Source organism: Podarcis bocagei, assembly GCF_964188305.1.
Source record: "Podarcis bocagei genome assembly, chromosome: 10".
Classification (NCBI taxonomy): Eukaryota; Metazoa; Chordata; class Lepidosauria; order Squamata; family Lacertidae; genus Podarcis; species Podarcis bocagei.
The window spans coordinates 41,760,077-41,776,206 of record NC_138135.1 but is presented as its reverse complement, the minus strand read 5'-3'; the positions used below and the strand labels follow the sequence as shown (position 1 = coordinate 41,776,206).

The window sequence follows — 16,130 nt, the reverse complement described above, 5'->3', positions numbered from 1 at the left end:
TGCAGTGCCAGGAGAAGAGGGGAGGTGATCTCCACCATTCCTCCTACATCTTGCCCTCTTGAGTTCAATCCCTGACACATGCGGCAGGAGTGTCTGACCCACTGTTTTGGGAAGCCAGGAGAGCAACGGAGCCTGACCCCCAATGGCTTAACATCCACTGGACTCCATTATCTTCTGATAGTTGACACCAAGAAATTCCCAAGGTGTCGAGGACAGAGGTCACCAGAGGTCAGTAGAGGTCACTTTGCCCCAAACCCCTCAAACCTAAAACACCCTGGTGTGGATGAATCCTTGCCAACAGGCAAAACTCATTTTTCATTTATTCTACAGAGTCCGTTTTAGCACAATATTTAACTTTGTGGGCTTCCCCCTTTCCGATTACTTTATTAGCATAACATTTCACTCCATCAGGACTACGATTTGGCATTTAAAAGTGTCAATAAAAAACCCCTTTACATAAATACATTCCTTTTATTGTTTGACTGATAATTTACTGACTATCATAATATTTTGTAGCACAGCATAAATAACCATTAATACAACTACCAAGTTTATGGCAGAGTATGATTTTATACCCTGTGGTCAGGGTGATTGTTCCATGAAAGGGTTTTCTGTTGTCATCCTTGCCATTTTCATTTTTTTAAAAAAAACAAGACAATGTTCAAGTGAGCGTGCCTGTATTAGTAATGAGTTTGAATTTTCCAGGCATAAACTTCCAGCTCAAACTGAACAGGGGAAACAAGGCAAAAACCTGGGGCCATTTTGGAGGGTGGGGGGTTTCGTATGTGGAGAATTCATCAGGAGGCAGGTTTCCCATTTGTAGTAGGAAGCATCTTGCTCCCCTCTTTTAAATTTAAATTTAAATGCAGATGCTGAAGGATCTCCTCTTGATAACTACTAATTGGTGGCTGCCATTTACCGCTTCCTCACATACCCAGTTCCTTGTAGCAGTAGTGCTAATTAAGAGCTCCTACAACATCTTTGACAGTGCCACCTAAATATTATTTAGGTTACTACATCCATCTATGTCACATGTGTCATTGTGGAGAGGCCTAATCCAACACTGATGTATCTGCAGGTGTACTTTAACTAAACCAAATGTCATCAACAAACTAATAATCTGTATTCCAAGTTTTGGTTTGTTTCGCTTGTGTTGTTGTTATGTTGTGTGAGTGTGTGTGTGTTGAGTTCTATATAGTTTTAATCTGATAAAGTATATCTGCTGCAGATTCTTATGCTTTTTATATTGTTTTGTTGATGAACCTCTAAAGGATTTTTATCTGAAGAATTGCACAAACACACTACTGATTGCATGGTAGGACAGTGGCTCTACTCCATGCTCACCCACCCCAGACAACAAGGGAGCCACAGTGGTTCAGAGGTTAGAGTCCTGGACTAGTACCTGGGACACTAGGGTTCAAATCCCCATGTAGTTATGAAGCGCACTGGGTGACCTAGCGCCAGTCACTACCTCTCAGCCTAACCTACCTCACAGGGTTGCTGTGGGGATTAAAGCAGCCGAGGGAGAACTAGGTATGCCACCTCGAGCTCCTTGGAGAGGTGGGAAATAAATGAAATAAATGAAATAAATATGTAAAATGAAATAAACTTCATGTGCATTTGAATTTATGTTGGAATGAGTATTTATCTCTCAGTTGCTCCTCAATCTTCTTAAGATTTCATAGTGTTGAAAATGGCTTAGAAATATAGCCAATCTGTGGGGAAAGTGTGACTTGTCCTCTTGTTAAGTACCAACATTTGCTCCTGGAAAACTGAATTAGAACAACAAACACAGCGCCGAGAGCGACACTTTCAAAGTGAAAAGATGAAAGGTTGGAGAAGAAAGTAAGTGGCAATCACAAACCAGACACAAATGAAATTGGACAGATAGAACTAGTGCGGATTGCAATTTGTAAATTATTGAGTGGGACTGGGAGCTTCGTGGATGAGAAGATGTTAGAAACAATTTAAATTAACTATGGTATTAAGATGTTGCTTTTTGTAACACTTTCAAAAAATCTGCTGGGTGCCCTGCCTCCAGTTCTATTTAGATCATTTGGAGCATTGCCTTTGACTTTGCTCGCACTATTCCCCAAACTTTTCAAGGTAGGTTTTCCCATTCCAGTATATTCCAGATTTCAAACCATTCCTATTTCTTTCCTTTTGTTTGCATTTTTTAAAATTAGAAACTGTAAAGCAAGTAAAAGGTTCTGTGAAGTTACAGGGAACCAGGCAGAGGGCCTTTTCAGTACTGGTGCCCGCCCTGTGGAATGACCTCCCATCAGATGTCAAAAAAATAAACAACTACTAGACATTTAGGAGACATCTGAAGGCAGCCCTGTTTAGGGGAGCTTTTAATATCTGAAGGACTATTGTATTTTAATATTTTGTTGGAAGCCGTCCAGAGTGGCTGGGAAAACCCAGCCAGATGGGTGGGGTATAAATAATATGTTGTTGTTGCTGCTGCTGCTGCTGCTGTTGTTGCTGCAGCTGTTGTTGTTATTTTGACTGTACAATTGCAACCTCTGAGAATTAAAAGTGTCCAAGTACTATTCTTAATGCACAGAGTTAATATTTGATGTTAACACAGATGTTATAATTCAAAATGGAGTCACTACCACAAGTATTCCAAGTAATACGGCAACATCCACCTGCAGTAATAAAAAGATTCTAAATGTCTGTTAAATGCTCCCTTCAAGATTCCCTCCCTGTTGGGGGTCCCTTTCTGCATCTATCAATTATGTGCAAAGTCCCCATGATGCATTTATTGTGTATACACTGGGGCTATAACTAGAGTGCACATTGTCATCTAGGATGGACCAAAATAACTGAACGGGGTGAATGAGAGAGAAAGAAATCACTATGCACCCAATACCACCTTAAGTTAAGTTCGGTTAAGTTAACCAAAAACCACCAGAGCCCAGTTTATTTTGCTGATTTCATGCATTTCATAAGAAGCTTTTCACAGTAATGTGAAATGCAGTTTGCCACCACATTTGAAATGTCTAAGCATTGCTGAAGGCACCCATAGGAAGCTGAGCTGCTGGAGGAAAAAGACTGCTCATTGCATGCGAGTGATCTAAAGTGACTGACAAATCCTCATATATTATCAAATGCCTGAAGAAGTAGCTTAATATTTGCTAAAGGAAAGGGGGGGGAACCTAATTAAATAGTTTGTATTTGCTAGGAGCATGCTAGGCTATGAATATGGAAGTATATATAAAGTAATAATACTCTTGTTATATCTTTTCAGGAACACACAAAGACAACTCATAATCTGCTATTATGTTTCTGGATTAACAAAAAAAAAGTAAGGCTGCATACACATCATGTATTTAAGGCACATTCATGCCCTCCAAAGAATCGTGGGAACTGTTGTGGGTGCTGGGAACTGTAGATTTTTGATGAGTAAACTACAGTGCTCAAGATTATTGAGGGATGTTTTAAATATATAGTGTATACACAGCCTATGATTAGAATTTGAATGAAGACTAGATGGACTCTTCCTATGGAACATCTGTTCATACATAATAACCAGGCCATCAAATATCAAAAATGCAAGCATTTCCTATTTTAGGCTGTGAAATGTCAAGACCAACACTCACATATGATGTGCATAGCTTGCAGGAGGAAACCTACCTGTGCTTATTTTTTTCGAAACATGGTCATTGGCCAGTGTGCAATTGATTCTGGAACCAATCCTGTAAAATAAATTGAATGACTAACTCAATTCTGTTGGGTTACACCTGCAGACATTTGCATCTGTGCACACTGCGAGCAGCCATGTTAACACACTCACCAAACTTCAATACTCACAATTCTTGGACAGTTGAAAACCTAAGGCTTGCAGGTTTTTATTAAAAAGGCAAAAATCCTAAACTGCTCCCTGGGAAGCGGGATTGATTGTTGAACCACTCTGGAAACTAGCTCTGTGAAGGGAATAGGGGTCTCTTAACAACTCTTAGGGACACGGGTGGCGCTGTGGGGACGCGGGTGGCGCTGTGGGTTAAACCACAGAGCCTAGGGCTTGCTGATCAGAAGGTCGGTGGTTCGAATCCCCGCGACGGGGTGAGCTCCCGTTGCTGGGTCCCTGCTCCTGCCAACCTAGCAGTTTGAAAGCATGTCAGAGTCCAAGTAGATAAATAGGTACCGCTCCGGCGGGAAAGTATACGGCGTTTCCGTGCGCTGCTCCGGTTCGTCAGAAGCGGCTTAGTCATGCTGGCCACATGACCCGGAAGCTGTACGCCAATAAAGCGAGATGAGCGCCCCAACCCCAGAGTCGATCACAACTGGACCTAATGGTCAGGGGTCCCTTTACCTTTACCTAACAACTCTTAGCACCCTTTACAAACTATAGCTCCAAGAATTCTTTAGGTGAAACCATGACTAGCAAAAGCGATATCACTATGCTTTAAATGAATGGTGTGAATGGGATGCAATTGTAGGTGGAATTAGAGCCAATGACAAGCAGAGCCAACTAAATTCTAGTTTTGTCCCCATCTGCCTCCCTGTTGAGTTCTATAAGGGGCAGCAATGAGACTAAGGAGAAGGAAACTGACAGGCAATGCCGCTCCCAGGACTGGCTGTGAGGAAGAAGGCAGGCAGGTAGGTGGAAGTGGCTGAAGGTGGTCCTAATGGACCAACCTTCATTGCAGATAGATTTGCTACTGCTTTGTGAGGACGACTCTGGGGTTGCGGCGCTCATCTCGCTTTATTGGCTGAGGGAGCCGGCATACAGCTTCCTGGTCATGTGGCCAGCATGACTAAGCCGCTTCTGGCGAACCAGAGCAGCGCACGGAAATGCCGTTTACCTTCCCGCTGGAGCAGTAGCTATTTATCTACTTGCACTTTGACGTGCTTTCGAACTGCTAGGTTGGCAGGAGCAGGGACCGAGCAACGGGAGCTCACCCCGTCGCAGAGATTCGAACCGCCGACCTTCTGATCGGCAAGCCCTAGGCTCTCTGGTTTAACCCACAGCGCCACCCGCATAAAGTCATTTCCCAGCATGGAACAACCACATGGTGGCAGCATCCAGAAGCATTCTATATTTGCTCAGTCAAGTCAGAATGTGCTGCTTATTCACACAGCTCATGTACAGATGATCTAAATCGACTTTCCCCATCGTCCTTAGAGTATTGTCTTTTAAAGAGTATTTATCTTATTTTTAGAATAGCTATGTATGCCCACTTTTTTGTTTTTCAATCCACATGTAGCAAAATGTCAGAAGCCAAACTATGACTGGCCGTTTCTAATTCCCTACATCAAATTCATTTTATTTCTCTCCCCCTCATGGCCTCAGCGTTTTCACCAAAGATGTTGACCTATATTCTCCTCCCAGCACCAGCCCCTCCCCTTATTTAGAGTAGACATCTACATGCGGCAAAAATAAAAATCCCAATTAATATCCTGGTTTTGCCTCAGTGGTAAAAAAAAAGGCATCTCTTGAATGGAAATAAGCAGTGATAAATTGTCAAATATTCAAGAGGTGGAAAATAAGCTATAGAGCCAGGCAGGATTTTGTCATGTCTAGAGTACAAAAACGTCTCTCTCGGAGCTGCGAAATAGCAGGCTGTCACATACCACATGTACAATTAAAGTTGGTAATGTCCTCAAGCATTTATGTGTATCTGTTTCAAAGGCTTAAGCATAGATTTCTATTTAACTAGATGTATGGCTGTATTTCTCCATTGCATCCAGGCATAGGAAGTTGGATGTCCCAGTAAGAATGCGTATTGAAATCATTTAACAGCATGATGATGTGAAGAGATTGCAAATTCCAGCCATTTGGGGGAATGAAGTTTACGCAGCTCACTCAAGCACAGAGAGAGCTTTCTGGGGAAAGAAAAGCAGAAGTGAAAATGGGATGTGTTGCGATGTCTTGGTGTCAGAGGACAAAATAAATTGTGAGCCAATGTGTTTAAAATGCTCTTAGAAGAGAATACATTATCTCCCCATGGCCTGCCACTGAAAAAGGCCAAGCATATGTGAAACTTTTCAATGAATAAAAAGGCACCAGTTCTTCTTTTTATAGCACGGGATGAAACTGCAAACAAATCAGATCCAAAAGCAATGCAGAAACTCTCACCACTGTGTCTAAATAGGAAATTGCTAACGAACTGAAAGCACAGGGAAAATCATAATAATGAATGTATCTTGACTAGGAGTATGTGTCTCTCCAATTCAGTTCATTATTTGGGACTGAATTAGATACGTTTAAAGCAAAGCTTTGCCCCCCCCCATTCACTATAATGGGGAATCTAAAAATGTTGTTTCCCCTTTTTCAAAGTAGATGGCATTTACAGGCACACATGCCCATCCAGAGTGGATCCAAGCTGCCAAATTGTAGGCGGAGACATACAGGTGTTTTCATGCAGGGATGCCTTTAAAATCAATTTGTTTTAAAGCATCTTTATTTTCTGCCAGCATTAGATTCAGTTTACAGGCATGGCTGCCCCTTCTAAGCGTACGAAGCCTGCCATATTTCAGAATGATAGCTGTAGCGGTTCTCCCTGGTAAGAATGGAGTGGGAATGGAGGGAGGAAGTGTGTAAATTTCCAAGAAAGATTGGGATTGTGGGAGCAGGGATCATGCCATCTGCCAGCAAGGGGGACAAGATGGGTAATTGGCCTAATCCAGCCAGCTCTATTTAGTTTTGTGTTCAGCTCAAAAATGTACATTTTAGGTGGAAATACACTGCAAAGCATACAGGAACATGTATTTAAGGGAGAAGAATGCATGTTAAATGGATACAGTGAGTCTGTTTTATCCCTTATATTCCCAGTAGGAATATAAGGGAAACCTGTGTTTTCAGGTAAGTTTCAGCTCTCCAAAATATCAGAAGCCACAGAAACTCAGGCCTGGGCTTCCAGGGTTGCACCCCTGTTTCTATGGAAAAGTATCTCCATCAAGATACAACAGGTGTCTACACTTTGTACTTTCCAGAAACAAGAGAAAACATTTTTGATTCAACAATCTTTTCCAATTGGATGAAAAGATATTTTCCTTTGGTTTAAACCTGTCTTTAGTTGTTTTCTGTACAGTCGTACCTTAGTTCTTGAACAGAATGCTTTCTGGGAGTCCGTTCAACTTCCAGAACTGTTCAAAAATGAAGACTCAGCTTCCGATTGGCTGCAGAAGTGTCCTGCAGCCAATCAGAAGCCGCAGACGCCATGCTGGACATTCAGCTTCCGAAAATCATTCGAAAACTGGAACACTCACTTCCGGTTTTCGATCTATTGGGAGCCGAAACGTACGAGTTCCAAGGCGGTCGGCAACCAAGATATGGCTGTACTTTCTTAAGAAAAAATCATATACATTGAGATGAATGTTAAAGGAAATTTATAACTTAATAAAATAAAAACAAAATGTGTACAATTTAAAGGTGATCTTTCATACTTTTAAAAAAATATAATCCATAAAACACAGAACCGAGGCCATACTAATGGGTCATGGAACGGAAACTGATTCATATGTACTTATGGATTCTGGGTGCAGAGTGCCAGTTAAAAGGTCTTTAGAAAGAAAAATTAATTCCACAATATTTTTCCAAGCTTCCCACTGTGTTGCTTCACTCTGCCCTCACAATAGCAGAGCATGTTACTGTTTGTCACAGAGATGTCACAAAAGATTCAAAGAGAAAGAGAGAGAAATGAGCTTGCAACAGGAGTTAATGCATTCATTTCAAACCTGAGAGTCAACACTTCACAACTGTGGTAATAGCAAGTGTCCAGTGGCTACCCACTCATAAAAAAAAGTGTCAGAATAAGATCAAATGAACAGGAGGGAAAGGCAGCTTTGCAATAAAAGATTGCATTGGAGAGAACAAAGGCATAAAACATCAAGACTGGAGATGTGCAATTGTTCCTTTAAAAATCTTTGCTTTTCCTGATACAGAATATTAAATAGTGAAGTCTCAAATCATAAAATCAATCCAATTGCTATGGTAATAATAAAGAAGAATCCTATTCAAAATGCTGGACACAGAGCAGATGAAATTATACCTTTTGGGACCTATCATTTGCTTAAAATGCTTCTGGAGTCATCTCTTATTCATCCAGAGCTGGTATTCAGAGCAAAACATAATAATAGATTTTGTTTTTAGGCTTGGGCTTACAGTTCTCTGGCTGGGTCTAATGCTCTTACAATGGAGGTGGTGAGGATGCAGCATGGTAATTGCATTATAGATAATTAGGCTTTGTCCAGAGAAATGGTTGAAATTTCAGTTCACTTTGATACCAGAAGAAAGATAGCCAGGAAAATGCAGGTAGCAAATCAAGATGTAATTAATCATTAGCAGAGAAGGCATTTTTCCATCTCTAACTCCAACCAGAACCAGATCTCAAAGAAACATTGTAAGGCAAAGAATGTAGAAGTGCAAAGTAGTCATTATATTAGCAGAACTGGGGATGAATTTGGAAAGCAAACTAGGTAGGGCAAGTGTCAAAGTGCTGACACTCAGAAAATAATGCTTCATTTGTTGAAATTCCTTTGTTTGAGAACTACAGTACATACCAAAATGCAGGCGTAAGCTACAGTTTATTTTTAAATGAAGAAAAACATGTAATTATTTTCCTCCCAGGGAATACTTAATTGGCTCTTGTTGATGTGTGTGTCTGTGTGTTTTTAAAAACCAAGCAAACAGTACACAGTGACAAAATTTGCACAAATTAGCATTCTTCCTTCTGAATTAAACATCAGACTTGCACTTACGTAAACCAAGGAAGATCTGCTAAATCAATGCAGACATCCTTCTTTAGATTGGGAAAACAGATGCACCAACATGTCAACGCTCCATTATGTTCATTCCCATACTGTTGTTTCATCAATTCTCATTTATTACTTCTTTAAAGGACAATTAATTCCAGTCTGTAGATTCGGGTTCACCACTATACTCCCTTTGCCTACAGCCTGAAACTTCATTCTTCCCTTTAAACCTTTATACCACTGAAACATTTATTTAAACCTTTCTGATCACAAGTGAAGGTGCATTTTTACAATTGTGAGATGTGAATTGATCATTTCCGATTCAGCAATTAACAAATTAGACACAGAATGATCTCCCCACCACCACCAAATGGGTTGCTACAAGATACCTGGTGAGGTCAGAAGTGTTCTGGAGATACAAGCATAGACTTTACAATATTTTTGTTCACACTGAATGTTTATCTCCACCCCCCTTTGGCAGTATTCTCATTGCTCTGAGCAAAGCTATGCTATTTGCAATCCATTTAATATTGCCCCTCTCAAAAATGTTCTACTGCTATACATTAAATTCAGGGTGGCTTGAAACACTGCAGGATGCAACAATCACCACCTCCTGTTTGTGTTTCAACACTGCACCCAAATTAGGGAGAAGCATGCACGACTTTCCACTAATAAATATTTGAATTACCTATGTGGCTGCATTTCATCACAGTAAAAATATATAGTCCCTTTTTTGGACAGTGCAAAAATTGCATACATTCTGATTTATGCACACATCCTGAAGTCACATTCAGGTAGGTTGCCACCACCCTAGAAACTTCCAGATATCTTTTCTTATTTTATGTTTGATCTGAAGTTCAGCTTATTTGTCTCCCCAGGGAATGCATGGTACATTAAACAGAGTTACAATGTGTGGGCAAGATAGTGGGTGATATCCAACTAAATCTCACTCAGGGCAGACTCAACGGCTCTACTCTGTGTATGCCTAATGCTGGATGTCATCCATTGTCCCATTTTCATTGTGTTTTGAAATGTAGATCTTTGGTTATGACCGCTCCACACTTAAAACGGGGGGCGCCCTTTGCATGGACGCACGCAGCCCCTAGATCTGGAGCGGCTCCAACAGCATAGGCTTGGTTTGCCTTCCCTCAGATGGGGTACCTGAAGGTCTCCACCTACCTCAGTCAGTTGTCCAATCCCACCTGGGGGAAGCGTTGCCATGGAGACCAGGCCAGGTAGGGGAGAGATTACCTGCCCATAAAATAGAGGGAGGATCTTACCTGGGAATCCTCACTTGGCTCCAGAGCTTCTCCCACCCTACCCACCCTCAGTTAATGTCTTATTTGCAGGTTAACTTTTCTTCACAGGTTTTGCAGGTTAACTTTTCTTCACAGGTATGCGGGCGCTGCTACGGTAAGGTCGCTGTTAAAGGGCCGGAAAGGAATTTCCCTGCATTGGCAGGTTTCGCCTTTCCCGTAGCAAAACGTCACAACTTTGGCGGTATCAGGCCTTGGGCGGAATCCTTTAGTCCATCTTCCTCTTTGTGGCGGCGATATCAGCGTTCCCCGTTAAAGGGGTTTCTGAAGGGAGGCTTTGGCCGTACGCCGAAAGGTCGTCATTGCTCTCCCCTGCGGCGGCGGCGTAACGGGGGCAGCTATCTCTGCTTGAACATATGTTCTCCAGAGCCGGCCCATCCCCCCCACACACACACACTGGATAACTCTGATGCTCCCTAGGTCCCCGGCTGGGGACTGGGGAGGGAGAACGCCCAATGCCTGAGCCAAGGTCTACCCACATTTGAAATTTAATAAAGTTGTGGCCAATTTAATCCCATAGCACGTTGTCATGAGTCGTTATTTCACATGACGGGGGGGGGGGAAACCGCTCAGGATCTGGGGACTCTGCCTGTCCACGCAATGCATTGTATTCATGTGTGCTGCTCTTGGAGATGATAAAAGATTCCCCTGAACCTCAGCTTGTCCCTTTCAGTTCTCCCAGTCATCAATAAGTAGGACCTTTCAGGTGCCACACCATTTCTGTGCTGATTCACAGCAGAAAGGATGACATTTTCTCAGACAGTAATCATAGGTTCTATCCAACAATAAAAAAAAAATAAGACAACCTAATGCTGGAAGGCTGGAGGAGCCGTTCTGCTGCAGAGTTCCCCCTTGAAATAGATGACACTTGATGAGATGGACTAACAGCAGATTCTGAGGGAACTCCAAATATTAGTTCACCTTGTAGTGAGACTAGCAAGCATTCATCTGTGGCATGGCTCAAACACAGCTTGACAGTATTGTAGATATAGCTGCTGATTTGGATTTCATTACTTTGAGTGAGACAAAAAGAGGGAGCAGGGCGTGTATTTTTTTCCTTTAAAAAATAATAATCTAAGTTTGGCATGGCAGGAAAACTTGAGTCTGAATGTACAATTTACCATGAGCAAAGGAACGCACAAGGTCTGAATGAAACCTGGTAAACATTACAGTTAATTTATAGCCTGAAGCAAAGGAACAGGTCTTTTAATTGATTGACAAAGAGAAGCTAAGGATAGGAAAAGTAAATGAAAACACTCTAGAAATGGACAGGTTTGTAATTGGAAATTGGAAAAGGTCACTCAATGCGCTCTGCGTAATTTAGTTGAATGGAATCATTATTTTATAGAAATCTTTATTTGGAGCCCAAGTGTGGGCAGGACTAAGCTGAATAAAGGTGGACTCACATCTTGTTTACTCCTAGTAACGTGCTGCTTCTGAAGCCTAACAAGATAGCGATTGTAAAAGGTTTTTTTACAGGCAGGCATCATACCCAAGTGGAAATGGAAAACCCTCCACATTTCCAGTTAGGGATAGCTACAGAGGTTGGCATAGTTGGGTATATACTGAGGTCCATGAAATAGCTGTGGTGGTGAGGAAACCACCAAGAGCTTCCTTGACCTACTGCTTCTCCTACTCCTACAACCTTAGTATTGTCACCTGCTTGCAGTTAACCTTCAAGATGGAAGGGGGAAATCTATTGCAGCCACCTGGGCTGCACCAGTAACCTTCCCATCTGGTTGGATCAGAGACCTCATCCTGGGTCATGGAGTGCTCTCTGCATTACAGGAGGGAAAATGTGTGCACAGTGAAGGGATGGTAAACTATGGTCCTCTCACTCTATTGCAGCATGGCCACCAGTATGTAAGGTCTAATGTAGGGGTAGGGAAGCTCAGGCTCAGGGGTCAAATGAAGCACTCTGGGCTCCTCTGTCATGGCCACAGAACCACTCCCCTTCTTTCTAGTCCATACCCTACACTTGCCTCTTTTCATGTCCTTGTCAAGTCCTTTGAACTGCATAGATTTCTGACTTTAGTTTGGCTAAAATGTAACCTACTATGCAGTCACATCCATTGCGTGCTGAGGTCCCCCAAGACACCCCTGCCCCAATAACTCACACATCACACATAATTTTGGTTTAGGTTTTTGGCATAATTTTTGGCCACAACTTTATTAAACATACAAGATGTGAGTGGTTGCTTAGGCATTGGTTATGACTATCCGCCCCCCCCTCCCGCCTTGGGGACAGAACTGACTCCCGGTTTCCAGCGAAAGCCAGTGTGGGGAAACAAGATCGGGGATAACTGGAGCTGCGACACAGACCCTCAACTTCTCCCCGCATGCTCCAGGGGCTTACGTGGCCCAAACCCGATACCAGGGGTTTGGACGAAAGGATGGTAAGCCCCTGAATTCCTTTAATAGAATTCCCTTGCAGCAGCAGCATTAGAGGGGCAGGCACAGCCAATCCATACCCCTTCTCCAACCAATCTAAACCAATGCCTAACTGCCAACCTTACAAGTTGTGACGATTTGCTACGCAGTAGGCAAAAGTCCAAATGGCACCCACTAATCAGCCAGATGGCAAAATTCCTACCGGGCCCCTGCCCCAAAGCAGATGACCCCATGACAGGCATAGCAAGGTCAAAGCACAAGCCCAAACAAGGGCAGGTGATCCGGTGCCCACAGCGAAAGAGAAAGCAGATCGCTGTGAGCACAGTTTAAATAATCTCTGTTCCCACCCCCAAATTGGCAACATCAAATTTACCCCAGCAACACTGACAACCAATCCTTCCCAGGCCCCTTTATCCAATCCTGCCTGGCAACTACGGGGTGTCTTGCTTGGCCCCTTCCGCAACACGTGCCCTCTTTTAATGAGAACACGCTTTGCCCCACCCACTTTTTGTCTCTGGCCCCACTCACTATTTTCATGTTAGAAAATGTAGCCCTTGGGCTGAAAATTGTTCTTCATGCCTGGTGTAGTGCTAGAACCTTCGCATCCAGCAAGTGTTCAGGAAAATGCTCCTGCATAGATGCTGAGTCAATGACAGAGACCAGATTCCATATTCTATAAGCCACTCTGGAGTTTGGGCAGGGCAGCAGGATTCTATTTTCCTCTCTGCTCAAACTCCACAAAGTGAAACCATCTAATTCCACTCATCCCTGCTTGTATAGTGTGTGGGTGCATTATTTGCCTCTGTGTGGTGGGTCGTGGCGATTCTAAACAGAGAATGTGGGATGGATACACCAAGGCTACTAAACAGAGAGGGGGATGTCTCAGGGCGCAGGCTGCAATATGGCCTCCCAAGTTTTATCAACTAAGGATACAAATTGACTGTCACTTGTGTAACATGCAAAATGCAAACAGAACAAAAGAGAGCAATAGAAAAACTGCCCAGTCCTACAAATCCTTGCTGAAAAGGGTACCATAAACCAGATGTTTGCATTCACTGCATAATAGTTGTATTAAAGAAATCCATACTCTAGCAATGTATAAGATATACATTATATAATGTGCACTACAAAAACAAGGGGATAGAGCAAATTGTCTAAAACTATTTCATCACGCACTTTATACCTTTTATTCCCCCACCCACCCCAAAGCAATGTGATACTGGAATCCAGCTGAGAAAGTTAGCAGTGGAGAGGGATGTGGGAGGATAACACACCTAAAACACTGTGAAATCCGAAGTATGGTAAAATTCATAGTATCAAATCCTACCTGAATCCAAATCTAAAAGCGGAACGTTTTGCTAGAAAAGTAACAAGGAGTGAAATATAAAATCTAGTAACCTGTCATCAACTGTTAGAGGTGTCCTACTGATATTTAACAGTGTGCTAGACATTATAAAGAACTTTACCTGTGTTCCAGAGCTAAAAGGACAAACTTAAATTTGGTCTGTGGTTTGGACTGGGGAGGAATTTAACCCTCTGCCTCATCATGGTCTCAGTTTGGACCAGTTCCTCCAGAATGGCTAATTTCATCGATGACAGCTGCACCCCAAGGAGACAAAGTGGCTGCAGAAAGGGAGGCTCAGGCCAAATTGGGACTCTTAAGTCCCTACTCCTCCCCTCTGCCATGATGCCATGATCCCAATGTGGAATACTCCTCCAGCTATTACTTAGGGAATAAAAGCCAAACACACAATGGCAAATCACATGCTTAATGAGACATCTCTGTGGCAGGGGAGTTTTTTAAAGGGATGAGTTCCAGTTTAAGTTCACCCCCCCAATATATAATTTAATTCCACTTCTGAGAAGCTGGAAGATCCCACAACAATCCCAAGGCAGCCTGACATGCCTCATCTCAAGCATAGCTGCCCTCGGGCACCCACTAACCCTTGACAGCTGATCTTTCCTTTTGTCCCCTGGACCTCAAGGGTAAAGGTGGCAGTGGACATGGTGGGAAACCCAGAGCCTGTGAAGGAGACCCTTTTGACTGAAAGAAGGCTTTATCCTCAGAAGGTTCATCAAAATGAAGACTGTGCGTGGGAGAAGGGGTAAGATCATTGTAGCAGAAAAACAGGAAGAAGAGGAGCTGGCAGTGAGCTATAAGCCTGTTAAGTCTCACCTGGATCCTTGTTGGGTCAATGAAATATACTCAGAATTGACAGTGGATTTCATGCTCTTTATTCAGCTCATAGTGGTGAGGAGGAATGGAAGTTCCCCCACAATATCTGCGTTATATACATTATTTACACAATGGAATGGGCTGCACGTGATTGGCTGATTCCGGGATTCTCCTGTAGGCCAATCAGGTTGTGGATTCACTTCCACCTAGAGCTGGATTGGGTGGCTCCTGTGGACCAATCAGACTGCTGCATTGTTCTAGGACCAATCAGACGGCTGCATTTTGGATCCTATTCAACTCAGTACATAACAGTCAACAACCTGAGTACACCCTTGCTGAGCTTCCAATACCGCAGTAAGTGCTCCCCATGGACAAAGGGCAATGCACAAGCTCCAGGCCAGGAACTTGTGAAGATCTGACCCCACAGGTTCTGCTCGTCCAGGAGATTCTTCCTGTGGTTCCTGTCAAACAGCCTCAGGCACAGTGCTCTCCTGATCTCCAGCAGCTGGCTCAGAGTCCTGAACTTGATCTTGCTCTTTAGCTGGTGTCCCTGCAACCTCCAGCTCTGTGTCTGCATTGATGCTAGATTCAGGGATCATGACAGTTTGTCTAAGGAGCACATTCCTTTGTGGGTAACCTTCCAGGGGCTGCATGAATGTGGATGGGGCTGGAGGGGAAAAGTGGACAGGGCAATTAGAGTGTCTTACACTTGTGCAGTAGGCTGCATTCTATCCATGCAAAATTCTGAGCACACACTTCTCTCTCACACACACACATATTTCTCCAAGGGTGTGAATCAATCCAGGGGAGGCAGGTGGCCTGGGGATAGTCTTGCAGGCTTGACAGAGAGGACTGGTGGACCACATCCACCCTCTGGACCTGTTACTTCCCATCCCAAGTTTCTGTCAATAAACCCTTGCAAGATCTGGAGAACATCATCCTCCATTGTCGTTAAGAGAAAGAAACCCAAATACAATTCAATTTGCTCAACGAATGGGAAGAGACATAGCAGGGGAGGAGGGAGTTGGTAATCTTCATTTAGAAGTCAACTGCATTTAACTATAGAAGTATTGGGAGACAACTGTGCTGCTCCTTCAATATTCCTGAATGCCCAAGACTTCATGATGAAAATAAATTTCAGATTGCTGTGAGTCAATAAAAGGTATGTTCCTTTAGTGCTGGTGAAGCTTGCCTGACTGCTGGGGAAGAAATGCCTGCTCTTACCTTCGAAGAGGTCTATAAACTTTGTCTTTCAGAAAATAAAAAGGCATTCAATTTATGTATTACTGAAAAGTGACTCTGCCTGGACAGAGATGACTCTGGGGACTGTGTACCATCTCTTCCCCACCCTTGATAATAGCTGAACTAGCACTAGCTATTTGTGCTAGATACCAAGATAAATTGGTGGCTGGAGGTTATCTTTCTAATTTACTAGAGATTTCCTGATAGCCTTGCCGTTCTAGTATCTAGCATTACTGATCTAAATTGACAGATCAATCAGGCTATAGCAACATGCTCTCCTATATGTCTGACCAGCAATGGAA

The 16,130-nt window shown here is 43.0% G+C and overlaps 1 protein-coding gene across 5 annotated transcripts in view; it reads right to left on the bottom strand.

The window, feature by feature from the left end:
* The window catches only part of MGAT4C (MGAT4 family member C), a 323,744-nt gene that overhangs the window by 99,137 nt on the left and 208,477 nt on the right, over positions 1 to 16,130 (bottom strand). For 2 of the 5 annotated variants that reach the window (XM_081211248.1, XM_081211246.1), the window contains exon 2: positions 3,640 to 3,701. The exons of the other annotated variants lie outside the window; for them this stretch is intronic. The gene's annotated coding sequence lies outside the window, so the exon portion shown is untranslated. The remainder of the gene's footprint in view (positions 1 to 3,639; positions 3,702 to 16,130) is intronic. 5 annotated transcript variants of the gene reach the window in all.